Below are 15,064 nucleotides of genomic sequence, written 5' to 3' on the forward strand. Positions count from 1 at the left end.
GTTCAATACTTTTATGGAAACCCGGATAGGAGAGCAACCAGCTAATTCTGATTTCATTTTGAACATTGGTCTCCAGGGTAGATAACTGCTCATCCATTTAGTCTATCTTTTTAAACCAGTAGTAAAATAATTGCTTCTATTTTATAATATTTTTAAATGTTTCTGCAACAGTTAATTTTATCATATTAATGTGATAAATGCTTAATCTTTCATATAGTGACTTCAGTGCCAAAAAAGTGCAAATTCTAAGTTTGTACTTCTGGTAGAATATAGAGAAGCAACCAAGCACTTTCAACCAAGTATTCCTCTAAAGAAAAATGTACTTTTTAAAGTCATTGGCCCTCCTTTTTTCACCCCAGTTCAGTTTTCACCCTAGACCAGGTTTCCACAGGAAGGGTTTTTTGACTTGTTTTAAACTATATTCCGGCATGAGTCATTCTAATTTTTTTCTCCCTTTTTATTTTTCAGGTGTAAAGGAGTTTTAAACAACTTTGCAGCAAGGCTTCACAAACTCTTAGCTGCATCCTTTAATCATGACTGCATTTCAAATAGGTTAAAAGGAATCTGAGAAGGTACCGTACTTGCCTTTCCTAGTAGACAATACATTGTATGTTTGTGATCAGCATCTCTGCTTTCATTTCCATTGACTGCGTTTTAGGAGCAGTGTGGACTGTAAATAATGATTTTATTTTTGCTTCAGGTGTGTAAAATGTCCAAGTTCTTAAAAAAAAATCGTGAAATCCAGTTCATATAATCAAAAAGCCTTCAACGGAGGGCTGATTTGTCCTGCCATTTTTTTCTTATATACCCACAGTGAGGTCAACTTCATTATTTAATGACACTTCTTTTGAAGCTGTAACAATTTTCTTCTGCTGTTTTACTTAGAGGCTTTGCAAATACCTAAGCAACTAGCTAAATACATGTTTTATGCACTTGGAGGGTGAATGTTTGTTTGTTTATTTGTCCTCTCAAAGGGTTTAAAACAAATGGGAAGAAGAATGCAGATCTTTGTAATGATTGGGATAGATTTGTGCTTCCAACTGAGATTCTCACACGTCTTTTTTTTTTCCTGACTTCTGAGAGGGGGGAGGCTTGCCTCAGTACACAATATTGGGCTCACATAGTTTCTTGTTGCATTTAAATAGCCAGCGTACCCAGAAGGCTGAAGATCTGTTCCTGCTTTATGACCTGTTGTATCCCTGGGGCAAGGGCAGCCCTGAGCGGAGCAATGGGGTCATGGCCACAGCCCAGGTTCTGAGTGGTGCTTGTGGGCTCCCAAAACCTGCCTGCAGGAACATTTTGGCAACATCTGGAACATGGCATAAATCTGGAAGAGGGGGGAACCTCTAGGATTTTGCTTCGCCAGGTGCTAGGAGGAAGCAACATTAGCCTTTTTGATGGGGATGGCGGGGGGGAAGGCAGATTCTGTGGCCCTGAAGTTAGGCTAAACAATTGCAGAGGTCAAAGGACAGCTGAGTGCGGTCAATGAGACACCCTGGGGTGTATTTTGTTACTTAGTAAAAGGAGCAGCATCCTAAAACCCTAAAGGATTCTCTTGAAAATCTGTGTTGTGAAAAGGTTTTATGAGTCTGATGGCAAAAAGTGCTGATTTAGCTAAGGAATGCTTGCTTTTGTCTAAATGAAAGGCTAATCCTTACCAAATGTTGGCAGCTATTATAGTGCAGTCAATGCAGGTCTGAAAGGACAGTTAGAGTAGAAGTGTACTTCGGGATCCCAAATGTTTATCATTTTAATTGTTGTGTAACTGAAAAGATTTCAGAAACTTTCACCTTTTATCCTAAAATTTAAACCATGAACAAAATAGCTGAGAAAGTAAAAAATAAATCTTCACTCATATTTTAAAAAAACTGTTCATTAGGGAGCTGTGCCTGCCTGGTTATTCTATATTCCCTGACAAATTTGCTTTAGATTTGCAGGGTACTGCCTGGCTTAAAGTGTAATTTCCTTTAATCTGGTAACACTTACTAATTGGCTGAAAAAAAGTGTGGGGTTTTTTTTTCTGGTCTTGAGTAATTTTTGCGGTTCTTGTTTCAATGCTCATGAGAAAAAAATAAAGAATAGGTTTGGGGTAATTAATTCCTGTAATTTGTTTAGCATTATCTTTCTTTAAAAGGACAGCTTATTAACACTTAACATTTGTCATAGAAACAGATAAGAAATCAATGTCAGAGCCAAGACCTTGTAAATAACCCAAAAGGAAATGTAATAATGGCTGTCTTCACCACAGAGGTGATGGGGGAAGGACTGGGCATGTGGCAGAAAAGGTTCAGTGCTTTTTGTTTTCCTTTGGAAGGGGGGGTTGCTGCAAGGCATGACCTGGGGCCTCTGACTCGTTGGCCCTACTGTCTTACACAAACACTCATGGTTGTATTAGGAAGAAAAACGCACTTGGGAGCCAGCAGTGGTGGCGTTTTTGTACTGACTAGCCTGGTGATCTTCAGAAGAACTCCATAAGAAGAGTGGAAAAGAATAAACTGCATAATTTTCAAGGGGAGGAAAACGTGAGCAAAGAAGTTGACAAGTTGGTTTGGCTTATTTTTAAAAGAAACCTGCTTGCAAAATATTGCTCTTTGTAGAGTTTAATTTTTAAACTCTTCAGAAGTCCTCCTTACAGGTGCTTAGCATTGATTTATGTCAAGGTTAAGGCACCTTTAAACAAATAAAAGTTGGGAATGGATAAACCTACTAAATACAAATTGCCTATTAAACACAGAAGATGTTTGTATAGCATTCAGGTTGCCACAAAACTGACACATGTTCTGAAATTCTCCTGATAACCCCTTCTAAACTCATCAGGAAATGATGGCATGTGTTTGAGGGGTACACAAGGGAGCAGCCAGATAGGATAGAGATGGAAGGTCAGGCCTTAGCTTTGACTTTCTAGGCTTCAGCTTCATGCTTTTGCAATAGGGTAATGGCAAATGAAGAAAGGATTAAGTGATTTATTTATCAATGAGATTGGCCTGGCTTTTGCTGTAGGAATTCAATGAGATGTCTGAGTCTATTTTCAGCTTTATCCCTAAAGACAATAACTATCACGTTTTACATATCTATCTATATGGAATTAAGTGCTGTATGTGTATAATTAAACTGCTTAGAGGAGTACATATTTGAGCTGTAATGCTTAATTTTGTTTGTAACTTCAGAATTTAACTACTCAGAGTATATAAAATAGGTTTAGATGTGTTATTATATTTTTTTTTCCTCATCCACTGGAGAAATTTGTTCTGTATCTATAAACTGATTATTTATCAGGTATTTGGGGTTTTGATTTTTTTTTGAAGTGGGTTTTAGCCCACAGTGAGAATTTTATGCATAGTATTTAGATTCTACTGTGGCACCAGTCACAGAAAAATATTTTGAGCACTGGTTTCTTGAGTGTCAGGATGTTTTATATGCATACCATCAAGAATGCATAGAACCTGTGAATTTTCTTTGTTGTTGACTCGTTAAACCATAATAGGAGCTTTAGGAATCAAGATTGCCTGTGCTAGCATGTTTATGTTGCAGGTAAATTAATTCCAGCCTGTAAACATCATTAAGATTTTGGGGAGAAAAGTAGAGAAGCGCAACTAATGTCTCCAACAAGTCAAATATTTTATTATCATTTTTTTCTGCCTGCAAGATATAGCCCTCCCTCCATCCCCCCCTCAGTTTATCATAGTGGCTGATGAGTTGCATCACAGAAAAATACAAGCATTAGAAATGGAGAATTGTTTCCTTCTCCTATTAAGTGTTAGTAGTATGCGATTTGATTTTTTTGGATTTCTGTTTTGAGTAAAGATAAAGATGGGTTTTTTCTTTAGATCTAAATGGCATTATAAAAATGTCATTTGTGGACATTTATCCCACAAATAACTTTTGAGATTCCTAAGTTTCTAGAAAAGGTAGCGTGGATGTGAAGACTCTTCTTTTTTTAGCTATATCCTTGGATATGGTGTTCAAGTGGTGTTCTGTTGATTGCCCATTTCTTGCAACTTTCATCCTATCTAAAATCAGGGATATTACAGATGGACCAACAGAGATGTGCAGCTTTGATCAGGGTAGCCTCTGGTAATTTCAGAGATTCTGAACAGAACTTTGTTTATTTTACAGAAGAATTTGTGGTGTTCTGGGGAGGGGAGAAAGCAGAGTCAGCTTTGACACATGACAAACATGTTGCAGAAAAGGAAAAGGAAGAACTCTACAAAGCACTCAGCACTTGGAAGTTCATTTCCACTAAAATTATCTATGAGAAATTTGGACAGTTTCCCAGCAGCAGGGAAGTTGCAAAAAGTGTCTGAATGATATTAAATTGACATTACTTGTGGACTTAAGCTGATTTTTATGGTTTTGACCCAATAGAGGGTTTTCTTATCCATTCAGTGCATTGTTTTTTGCATAGAAATGGCCATGAAAACAGCTGGGTTTGCTGTGTTGGTTTTTTCTTGTCTCTGCATCATGGGCTAAAAGTGACTGCAGAAGTGTTAGATATGCCTCTCTATCTAGTGCCAACATGGGGGCTTTAGGTAAGAAAAATCTTGTTTGCTCCTTTCTAAAACATGTTTTGAGTTCAAAAGAGCAGACACATGATCATTTTGACTTATTTGAAAATGGTACTTTCGGAAGAGCTGTGCAGGTATGAGCTCTGAGGGAACTTGACAAACATTTTGACACAACCCTCTGTGAAAGGAGAGGGGCTCATTTTCACCTTTGCTGATTCCTTTTTAGGGATGACTAAGCTTGTAAAACAAAGGAGGACTCTTGTTCAGGCTTGCCTGTTTCCAGACGGGGATCTAGAGAGAAAAACAGTCCTTTTCAGAGGATGTGAGGAACCAACAACTTACCTGACCTTCTCTCCAAGTGCATTAGTGAAGGCTAGTTTAATTACTTAAGGCTGAGTTTATTTCTTCTTGATTTGATTTTTTTTTAATGTAGAAATCTGTATTAAGGGTTCATTTAATAATCTTTCTGGCAATGGAGAGGAACAAAACTTGATGGTGCTTTTGGCAGAATTATGCACTTTACGGGTGAAGGAGAAGGGGGAAATGCCATGTGTGAGTCACTTGGATGCAGGGTGTTATCCTCTGTAGAGTCATAGGCAGGTTCTGGCTGCAGAGACTTTTTTTTTAATTGGTAACCCTGAAATTACTTTCAAGTTGCATATTTGAAGAAGTGCCATGGTACATCTCCAGCTCAGCCAACTTTAGGGGGGAGAAGTTTGCTTGCAACAATGGAAAGGTTGAAGTCAACAAAATGTTACTCCAGTGCTTTATTTTTAGCGTGTTGCAGCTGTCAGAAACCAGAATTCATCAGATAAGATGAATACTGTGGAAAAAGAAAATATTAAGTGGATATTTGTGAAGAATTGGGTCATCTTTGTTTGGAAAGTTTTAAGAGCCAATGTAATCTGTACTGCCATTATGCCTATTATTCAGAAAGTTTTATTTTTATTAGTGTCAGTTCGTATGTGTTTCGAGAACTGAGAACTTTCAGAACCACTAATGTCTCTGCAAAATGAATAGCAATTCGTTTATGTTGCTTGGCAATAAAAATATCTTTGCCTCCCTTATTTAACATCACTTTCCCATGAGAAAACTTTAAAAAAAAGAAAGAAACATGGAGAAAAATACTTTTATTGTAGTTATATGTATCTGAAATGATCTTTATCAAGGATTTTCTTTTTAATGCTCATGCTGTACAATCTGAGGTTGAGATGTGTCAGAATGGATTACATTTTAGCTTCTATTTTCTGTATCTTAGTAGTGAAATTTTTTTCTGTTTTCTTATCAAGTAATGTCATCTTGGTGAGCAGTCTTTAAAAATGTCGAGCATAAGTTCCTATACAAGTAGTACCTTCTGCCTACAATAAATAAACGGTTTAAGCTGTGATGTTTAAAACTTAAAATTTTGCAGCCTAGTGGCCTAAGGATTTACAATAATTTACATACAGGGTTTGCTAAGCCATGATGCAGAGTCCTACTCCATAGTTCTATTGAAGGCAATACCAGGCAGGTGAACATGTTCTTACAGTACTGAGTTCTGAAAGCAGATCAGGAGAACTGGTGTAGAGAAAATTTGCAGGAAAAAAATGAAACACAAGTTGAGCAAACTCAGTGGTTGGAAATTACTTCAATCTCTTTAGCCTTATATGATGGTCTTTGTTAGTCCAGTTGTATTGAAGCGTTGGTCACAAACTTAATTGAGAAGACATTCAAAGTATGCCTGGGATAGTAGGTGAAGTGCTTAGCTTCCAAGTGCCCAGTCCTAAAATGCTTGATGGATCACCATCCCTTTCATTTTCACAAGCAATGCCAGCTGAGATGCCATTGTGATTGCTTCTTTTTATGGCATTATATGGCTCTTTTGAAACATTGGTGACTTTCCCTTCCAATATCTCAGGATAGAAGCAACTGGGAAAAAAGCCCCAAAAAACCCATAATTCATAAAAGTCAGCAGTAAGTGATAATTACCAGCATTAATATTGATGACAAACACAGACTTGTGTTTATTTAGAAAGACCATTCACTGAGCTTCCCAGTTACGGAAATTAATTTTTTTAAATGGTGGAATATTAGACAATGTTCTATTGAAATGAACGTTAAATCTTCATGAGAAACAAAGCTTTAAATTAACTGGTGCATCTGAGAAGATAGTTTACTTCATAGATTATTGTAAACTACATAAATAGATTTTATGTCTCTGATGCTTCTGAATAGTTCATTTTAATCAGTAATTACTAAATACCGTTGTTAGCTAATTTACAATAAGATCTGTGTATTAACAGAATATGTGTTGTCAGTGAGTGGCTGAACACTTATGTATATGAAAAGTATATAAAAATAACAAAGTTTCAATTAAAATATATTGGCTTTGGGAACAGTTACTGATTTTGAATTCATTATTTGGGGAACAAATTTGTGCTTAGTTTGTTAATTGCTCATATACTAAATTAATTTTATCTGCTGTGTTATTAAGAGTGGTAGCTGAATGAATCCATAGAATCATAGAATGGGTTGAGCTGGAAGGGACCTTCAAGACCGTCTAGTTCCAACCCCGGTGCCTCACCACTCTCACAGTGAAGAATTTCTTCCTAATACCTAATGTAAATCTATCTTCTTTCAGTTTAAAGCCATTTTCCCTTGTTCTATCATTCCATGCTCTTGTCCAAAGTCCCTCTCCAGCTTTTTTCTAGGCACTGGAGGTCTGCCTGGAGCTCTCTCTTCTCCAGGCTGAACAGCCTCAACTCTCACAGCCTTTTCTCACAGAAGAGGTGCTCCAGCCCTGTAATCAAACTCATGGCTCTCCTCTGGACCTGCTCCAGCAGGTTTACATCATTCTCAGTGTGATGGAGACCCCAGAGCTGGATGCAGCACTCCAGGTGGGGTCTCACCAGAGCAGAGTAGAGAATCCCCTCCCTTGGCCTGCTGACCACGCTGCTTTGGATGGAGCTCAGGATGCAGTTGGCCTTCTGGGCTGCAAGTGCACATTGCTGGGTCACATTATTCTTCTTGGCAACCAATATCCCCAAGTCCTTCTCCTCAGGGCTGCTCTCAATCCATTCTCCATCCAGCCTGTATTTATGCCTGGGGTTGTCCCAACCCAGGTTGGGACCTTCATGCAGTTTTCATGGGACCACCTCTCAAGCCTGTGAGGTCTCTCCACACGGGATCCCTTCCCACCACTCTAATCCCATTGTAGAAGATTACCAAATTTTCGGCATGATTTATCCTTAGTGAAGCCGTGTTGGCTGTCACCAGTAACCTCCATATTGTCCATGTGCCTTAGCATAGTTTCCAGGAGGATCTGCTCCATGATCTTGCTGGGCACAGAGGTGATTCAAACACATAACTGCCTGCCCGTGCGAACATTTCAGGTGCTTAGAAGAGTAAATTGTAATTATGTCTGCAACTAAATGCAAAATCAAAATTTTGCAGCAAAAATATACCTTGATCTTACAGCTAGGATTAAGCATCGTTGCTGATTTCGTTGTACTGCGCTGGCATTAATAACGTGGTTAATATTCCTATTGATTTAGGACAGAAAGCATAAGTGGGGAGAGCTATGTATGAGCATGCATGTTCTAAGGAAGCAGGCTGAGGTTTTCAAAAGTGCTCCTTAGTGTTTTATTTGTGCCATCCCTGAATGACTGTGTGAGTATATACTCCCTTTAAAATAATGAAGTCTTTTAACAATACCAAAATTTCAAAACCAAAAGCAATGTTTGTGGGTTGATAACCGTTTTTTTTTCCCTACCTGAAGCTTTTCTATTGAAAGAGAAGTGTATCCCTTCTGTTAAGGGTGCACAGTAATGTTCCTTTTCCCATGTATGCTGTGAAAGATTCCCACAGCATGAAAGGATTTGCTCCATCTTCTACAAATTTATTTAGAAAACCCTACAAAACCTTCACAGTAACTTATCTGCTCATTTCATAACTTCATTTGAAAAGACTCCAAAAGCTTTGCAGTTAGAGTAGGCTAAATCAACATAACTAACTCATGAAAGCTTTTATGTTTTCCTTCATCTGCTTATTGCATCTGTTTTCTGAGGAAATGGCATCAAATGAAGCTTGGAACATGCTTAATCTTAAATCACCTCAGTCCTCACTAGAGGAATGTGTTGGTGCGCTGTCTGCACCAATTTTTCTCTCACTGTGTTTTAAGAGTTTAACCTCTCTAGAATGCAGCATTTTTTTTCCTGTGTGAGAGCCGTAACCTGGAGAAAAGTAAAGTCAATGCAAGGCCTGTACAGTTGTTGTCACAAAGCTTCATGTGCAGAAATCTTGCAAAATGACTTCCACTATCGTTGGGGAATAAGAAGAACTGACTGTTGTTGGGTTTACATAGCTTGATTCCAACTGCAAAGACTTAACTGTAAAATAGTGGTTTAGAACTTCAGGCTTAGAAAAAGATTGCATCTAAAGATTCTGGGAAAGTATTGTCAGAACATTTGAAAGATGAAGGAAAATGTGTAGTGTTAGGCAATAAACACAAGTGCTGAACTTGTAACTGAAAAGTGCTGAGCTGCCATTTTGTAAAACTTGACTTGAGCTCAGCTTGCAGGGACTTCTGCACCATTGTGCCTCTCAGTGTATTCTGTGTTTGATTGTGGTCATAAACTGCTCTTTGTGTGTACAGCTCAGTGGATAACACCGTTTAAAAGGGCTGAAGAGGCATTTCAAACTTTAGGTAAAAGATACGGTGTTTCACTTGCTATTTCTTGGTGGTTTTCCTTTGCCAGCCTCAGTGTTACATCACTGCTGGTTTATTCTGTGAAGCTGAAAACTCCCAGGTCACCAAATTTCTGAAAATGCAATTCAGGCTTAATTTTTGCAGCATTTGGGGGTGATTTGAAGTTGGTAGCTTCAGGCATGTAAGTTCAACTTAGTAACAGCATCCTGCATCCAGGTGTTACTTTTACCTTTAGTATATTCATTGTTTTTATGAGCTGTTCCTGAGGACTGTAGGAATAGTCTTGGGGTGGAAGGGATGGAGAAGTAAGGGCATAGCAGCCTCCATATTAAGACCACTTGTGATTTGCTTTCTGTTTGGTGTTGTGGGGAAACAGCTGCCCTGTTCCACCATCCTGCATGTGGCTCTGTAGTGTATGCATTTTTCTGTCTCTGTCCAAGGAATTGTCCAAATCCCAGATAATCTTAGGCAATACTCCAAGTACAGATACCAATAATTGAGCAATAAGAGAAAGAACCTTGTCAGGAAAAAAAAAAGTGTTCTTGATCTTTCCCATTACTTTTACACATTACAATGTAGTGGCAACATTAGACTGAAAGATGAGACTCTAAATGGTATTGGATGCAAACAATATTTTCTTCAAAATAAAATGAAAAAGATGAGAGGAAACTTCACTGTAAATAAGGTAAATCCAAACTAATTCATTTTTCTTGAAAGGTGTTGTGAATGAGTTGTCACTTGCTACATAAGATTGTAAGCTCTTTTGCAGTTGAGTTTGAATATCCCTAGTGAAGACAAAACAGGGTGAGAGTCTCAAGATGTTGAAAAGACTGTGAGGGGGGAAAAAAGGGATCTTAGAGTGTTTATGAAGTAAGGCTTCTACTCCACCTTACAGTCTTGTTTTGAGTCACTCGTAAGTCTTCCCCACTGAATGCTATGGTTGATACTGTGTATAGACTTTTGACTTTGAAGACTGCACTTTCAATTAGTGTTTATTTTTGTTATTGCCATTATTAATTGACATCCTTTCTGCTGTATGCATGTTCATAGATCCTAGTGGTGCTCTAATGGGAAAAAATAATACTCACAGAACATGACTAAGAATGATGTAAACAATCAAAACCACTAGCTGTACCTGAAACAACCGGTTCAGTTGTTCTGCAGCATAAATAGATGCCTGGTCTCTCTTTGCCTGAGATAACCCTTTGAGATACAGAAGCTGTGCTGGGCCTGGCAATGCCTTTGTGGAGGAACTTGCTTTCTTTTCCTTTGAAGAGACGGTTTTCTGTGGGGTTAGGCCAGATCAGAAGCCAGATTATGTGTTTTGGAGAACACAATTACATTATTAGGTTAAACACAAAGTAAGGCCTTGATAGAGCTGACTTAATGGAGGGTGTTTGCATCAGATTCATCATTCGCTATCAGGTAATTGTGAAATTGCTTTAAGCCATAACAACAACACTCACCCCCTCCCTCATCCTCCAGTTCGGTTCCTCTCCTTTAAAGTCTCTGGGGTCATGACCCACCTGGAGGCCAAATATGTGGTATCTGGTGTACTGAATGATCTGATTATATTTTTACTAGCAGAGCCTTCAACTCAATGTGCAGTTCTGGCTCCCAAGAGTTATTGAGTAACAATCCACTTTTCAGAAGTGACTTTTTTTTCTTTTTTTCAATGTAAAGGAGCATAGTCACCTTTTTTCCTAACTAAAAGTGGGTAGTTTTTACTGTACTTGCACACTGCTGGACCTAGGCTCTGGTTCTTTTCAAACATCCCATGTCATGTTTCTGCAGAGATCTTTTGAAACCTGGGTGACCACATGGAACAAGATTATTTGCTTGAATTGACAAGGTTTTCTTGTAAGTTTAGCTTCTGGGTTTGAAAGAGTGATTAGAATTTCCCTGAGTCCTTCACCACACAGTTAAGTGATGCAGTGTTAAAATCAATCCTCTCTAAATTTTGCATTTGTTATTTCCATTTCTGTCTGCTTTGATAGAAGCTCATGGTAATTGTAGTTTTGCTTTCCAAAATGAATGCCCATTAATTGTTTTATTAAAAGCTATGGCAATAATCCTCCTTTACCTGTGGTCAGGTTAGAGGAATTTCACAATTGCCTTGTTCATGTGTCTTTGTAAGGAGACAGATTGAAATGTGAGAGCCTCCTTCCAGCTCTGCTGTAAGGCAGTTCTCACTCCAGCAAACCTCGTGGTTAATCTTCTAGTTCAGTGATGGGCCACTGCAAAGAAGACTTGAAGTGGGTTTAGGAAACTTGCTTTGAGGAAGCACAGCAGCAATGGAGATGTGTGGTGGTGCCTTAGTACCTGAATCTTTTCAGAGAATGCTGAGAGTGATAGCACCTGGAGATGCAAGTAATCTAAATTTTAGGAAATTCCCCTATTATTTCATGGTTTCTTTCAGATTTAATTTTGAAATGATTCAATTCTGATAATGTCTTCTAAGCCCCACAGTAAGTTTTAAGGAAATTAAATAAAATTTGTCTGTGTACAGCAGGAAAGTTATTGAGGTAGAGGGGAAGCCTTAGAATGACTGTTGACAAATTGAACCTCCTTCCTTGGTAGGGTGGTGGGGAAGGAAAAGGTATAGCAGCTAAAGACATATACCCTTTGCACATAATAACTTTCTGTAGGGTTCAATCCAAAACAGACCTCAAAAGGCTGTCAAGAGAAGTAGGCAACTTAAGAATTACACTGGTATCCATCGGGTGGTGCAGGTAAAAGGAAAGCTGAGGGCTGGAATAATGAATTAGAGATATGCAGATTGCTCACTGCTGGGAATCTGAGCAGCTCTGTGCTGAGCTAGCTACAATTAGTGTGCATGTGGATATGGAAATAATTATTTACCTTCACATCAAACCTCCTGCCCATTAGAAACCTCTAGGTGCACACAGGTGAGCTCCAGCAGAGTTCCGTGCAGTGTTGCTGGATGTGGGACAATGGACACGAGGGTGAACCCCGATGTGCCAGTGTTGGCAGCATAAAACCAGGTTTGTGAGATCGGGGAGGAGCTCCTGAGTCAAGTCCAGCTCAGTTTTCTCTCAGTCACTGTGTCAGATCGACTCAAATGAACTCAAGAATGGAATGTCTTTCCCACATCCTTCCGAGCTCACTGATGCATCAGATGGGCAGAATTTTAAGAAAACCTTGTCTTAATTTCACTATAGTAAGAGGGGTTGGTTGGTTTGTTTTATTTTTACCAAATGACCTCATATAGGAATATTGGATAGACATATTATTTGGGTAACTTTTTTAACAATGAACATTAATTTAGTCATGTTAAATCATTGGCTTTGGTCACATTTAAGTGCAGATATGGCAGATACATGTCTTAATAAGAGAAATTGTTTTTCCTCTTTTTTTTTTTTTTTTTTACCTCCCTTTAAATTCCATCAATTTATTTTTCCTCCAGGCTCTGCTACCTCCTCAAGCCCTCTCAGCACATCTGAGCCCATTTAAAGCACATTTTGCTGTCTCCTCTGCTGCTGCTGAGGTGTGCTTGCTGGGGGCTGCCTCCCTTTTACCCTGAGAAAAATTAACCACTTCCTAATTGCACCAGGCACTTAGGGGTAGAATCAAATGCAGAAACACTGAGGAGTTACTACCTTGAATTGGTGCTCCTGGCTTTTGGGAAGGATGGATCAAGATGGCATAACCTGATCTGGGCAGTAGCTCAATGCAGGAGGGTCTTGCCACCTCCTCTCCCTGCAGAAGGAAAGGCCCCTGCTCTCCCCTCCCCTGCTCTGTTGAACTCCAGATGAGGCCCAGCTGCCCTAATGGCCTCAGGCAGTGTTAGGAAATCAGCTGCCCCATGCTGTTCTCCAGGGCTCCCAGCTTCCTCTGCTGCAGCCCAGCAGGACCCCCAGCCACTCTGCCCTCTGATACCTCTGCCTGCCTGATGTTGCACAAGCACATCCCTGACAAGCCTTCCTCCTGCTCTGCTTCCACGCTGCAGGGACCAGAGCTCACACAAGCTGTGCTTCCTGAGCTTTGCTTTACTTGGCATTTCCAACAATCTTGTTTTCTCTTGGCAAACTAGAAACATCCTCTGGTAACATTAACCAGCTTTCTCAGGTAAATCCGTGACAATCCCCATGCACAGGCAAGTCTCCTTGTATAGATGCCAGGGAAGCAAATCAAATAGCCTTAGTTTGCCAGCACTTTTGCTGTGTGCATACTGTGTTTTATTAATAGCTTCCCATCAAAATTAAAATAGTTGTCATAGATTATATACAACATGTAGGCTGTAGAAAACATGGAGAATGAAAAGACTTCAGGCAGATGTGCTGTGGGAATTCCAAATTTTCTGATTCATGAAGATTGTGTCATTTTCGTTATGGTATTTTAACTAAAGTCTTTTCATTTGAATACATTCCTGAATTCTTACCTTAAGCACATCATAACTGACATAAATAGCAGAGAAATTAAATTTTATTGTATGAAATTTAATAATAGTCTGTCATGCTTTTGCTTATATTTATGGAAGTATATTTATGGATTTCAGTAAAATCAGTATTTCTGTCACTTAGCTGATTTTCATCCGTTCTTTTTTTTTCAAAGGCACCTGACAGTCTTTAGTGTGCTGCCACCTTAATACTGCTTCAGTGTAACTTTTTCCCTAACACACTTTGTAATTGTGTGTTTGTACTCCCTACCATTTCCACATTTAATGAAAACTTAAGGAAAGGAAAAGAGGACCTACTTATCTTAAGTATTTTACTGCTGAAATAGCAGAATTTGTCATGTTAATGGTTTTTTATCTGGTATTGTCTCTGATTGCGGGAGGGAAGTGTAGTTGCCACAAAATTTATTAAAAGCCAGTCTGATAGTCAGAGATGGGGAATTATTTTCCCACAGCTGTGTGAAGTCTCTGAACAGGGAACTGACCCTCTCTCCCAGGTTAGAGGTGAGTAATTTGATTTGTTTCACACCATGTATCCAGTAGTGTAGTAATAATTAGCTCTTAGATATTTGTCTACACCAGCAGACCTCAAACATTGCTGGAAGCAGCTGTTGTGATTATTGCCCTTTAACAGGTGGCCCTGAGGACCTTGAGCAACCCAGTGATAAAGCAGGAGTGGAACTGTAGGTTTTGAAAATGCCAGCGTATCTTCTTGGCCAAAGTGTCTTCCTGTTTGTAGGGCTAGGTGACATCTAGTGAGGGGAAGTAAAAAGATAATGTTACAAGTTTTTATACTTTTCTATCTATTGGTTTAACTGGGGAAAACTTTTCTCTGTGGAAATCAACTTCTCCAAAAGTGCAGTCTTGTATTCTGAATATTGGAAAATGTTAGATTGGTGTTTCTTTGGAACAAATGTCATTTGGTATAATGATCTAGCAAAGTGGAAAATTTCATATTTCAGTGAGTCTCCCTTATATCATTTTAAAACCTTCCATGGCCACCCTGTTGCTAAATGTTTATGTTTGAGAGTCCATATCCTAGTGCTGAGTGCACAAATATAACAGTCTATGGGCTGTGTAATGCCATCCAAGGGGAAGAAACGATCTACACGTCTGTTTGTGCTTGAATATTTAATTAAGTTCAGAAATTATCATTGATATAAACAGAGATATTAATTGTTAAAGCAGAGATTTAAATGATTGTTATCACCATACAAGTGTAAAGCATAATTTCAAATAAAGACATTTCACTGCATTTGCTGCATATGGTTTAGAAGTTATTTATTTCTCTTTTATTATTTATATCTTTTGTTGTAAGAGTATGTTTAGATTCTTTAATGGACGGATTACATGTAAATCATACTGTTACATTGAAGACAGGAGGTGAAATTTCTGAAAAGACAGAGAAACTGACCTTCCACATAATTTCAGTTAATATGAGCAAGAGCAAAAAAT

The 15,064-nt window shown here is 38.7% G+C and overlaps 1 protein-coding gene across 1 annotated transcript in view; it reads left to right on the plus strand.

Annotated features, from left to right (window-relative positions):
* Positions 1-466: 466 nt before the first annotated feature.
* GREB1L (GREB1 like retinoic acid receptor coactivator) overlaps positions 467-15,064 on the plus strand; it is a gene marked incomplete at its 3' end in the record, with an annotated part of 75,341 nt that continues 60,743 nt past the window's right edge. Inside the window, exon 1 of the mRNA XM_082293909.1 lies at positions 467-572. The remainder of the gene's footprint in view (positions 573-15,064) is intronic.

This window comes from Coloeus monedula (genome assembly GCF_965178545.1).
Source record: "Coloeus monedula genome assembly, chromosome: 1".
In the NCBI taxonomy this organism is placed as follows: Eukaryota; Metazoa; Chordata; class Aves; order Passeriformes; family Corvidae; genus Coloeus; species Coloeus monedula.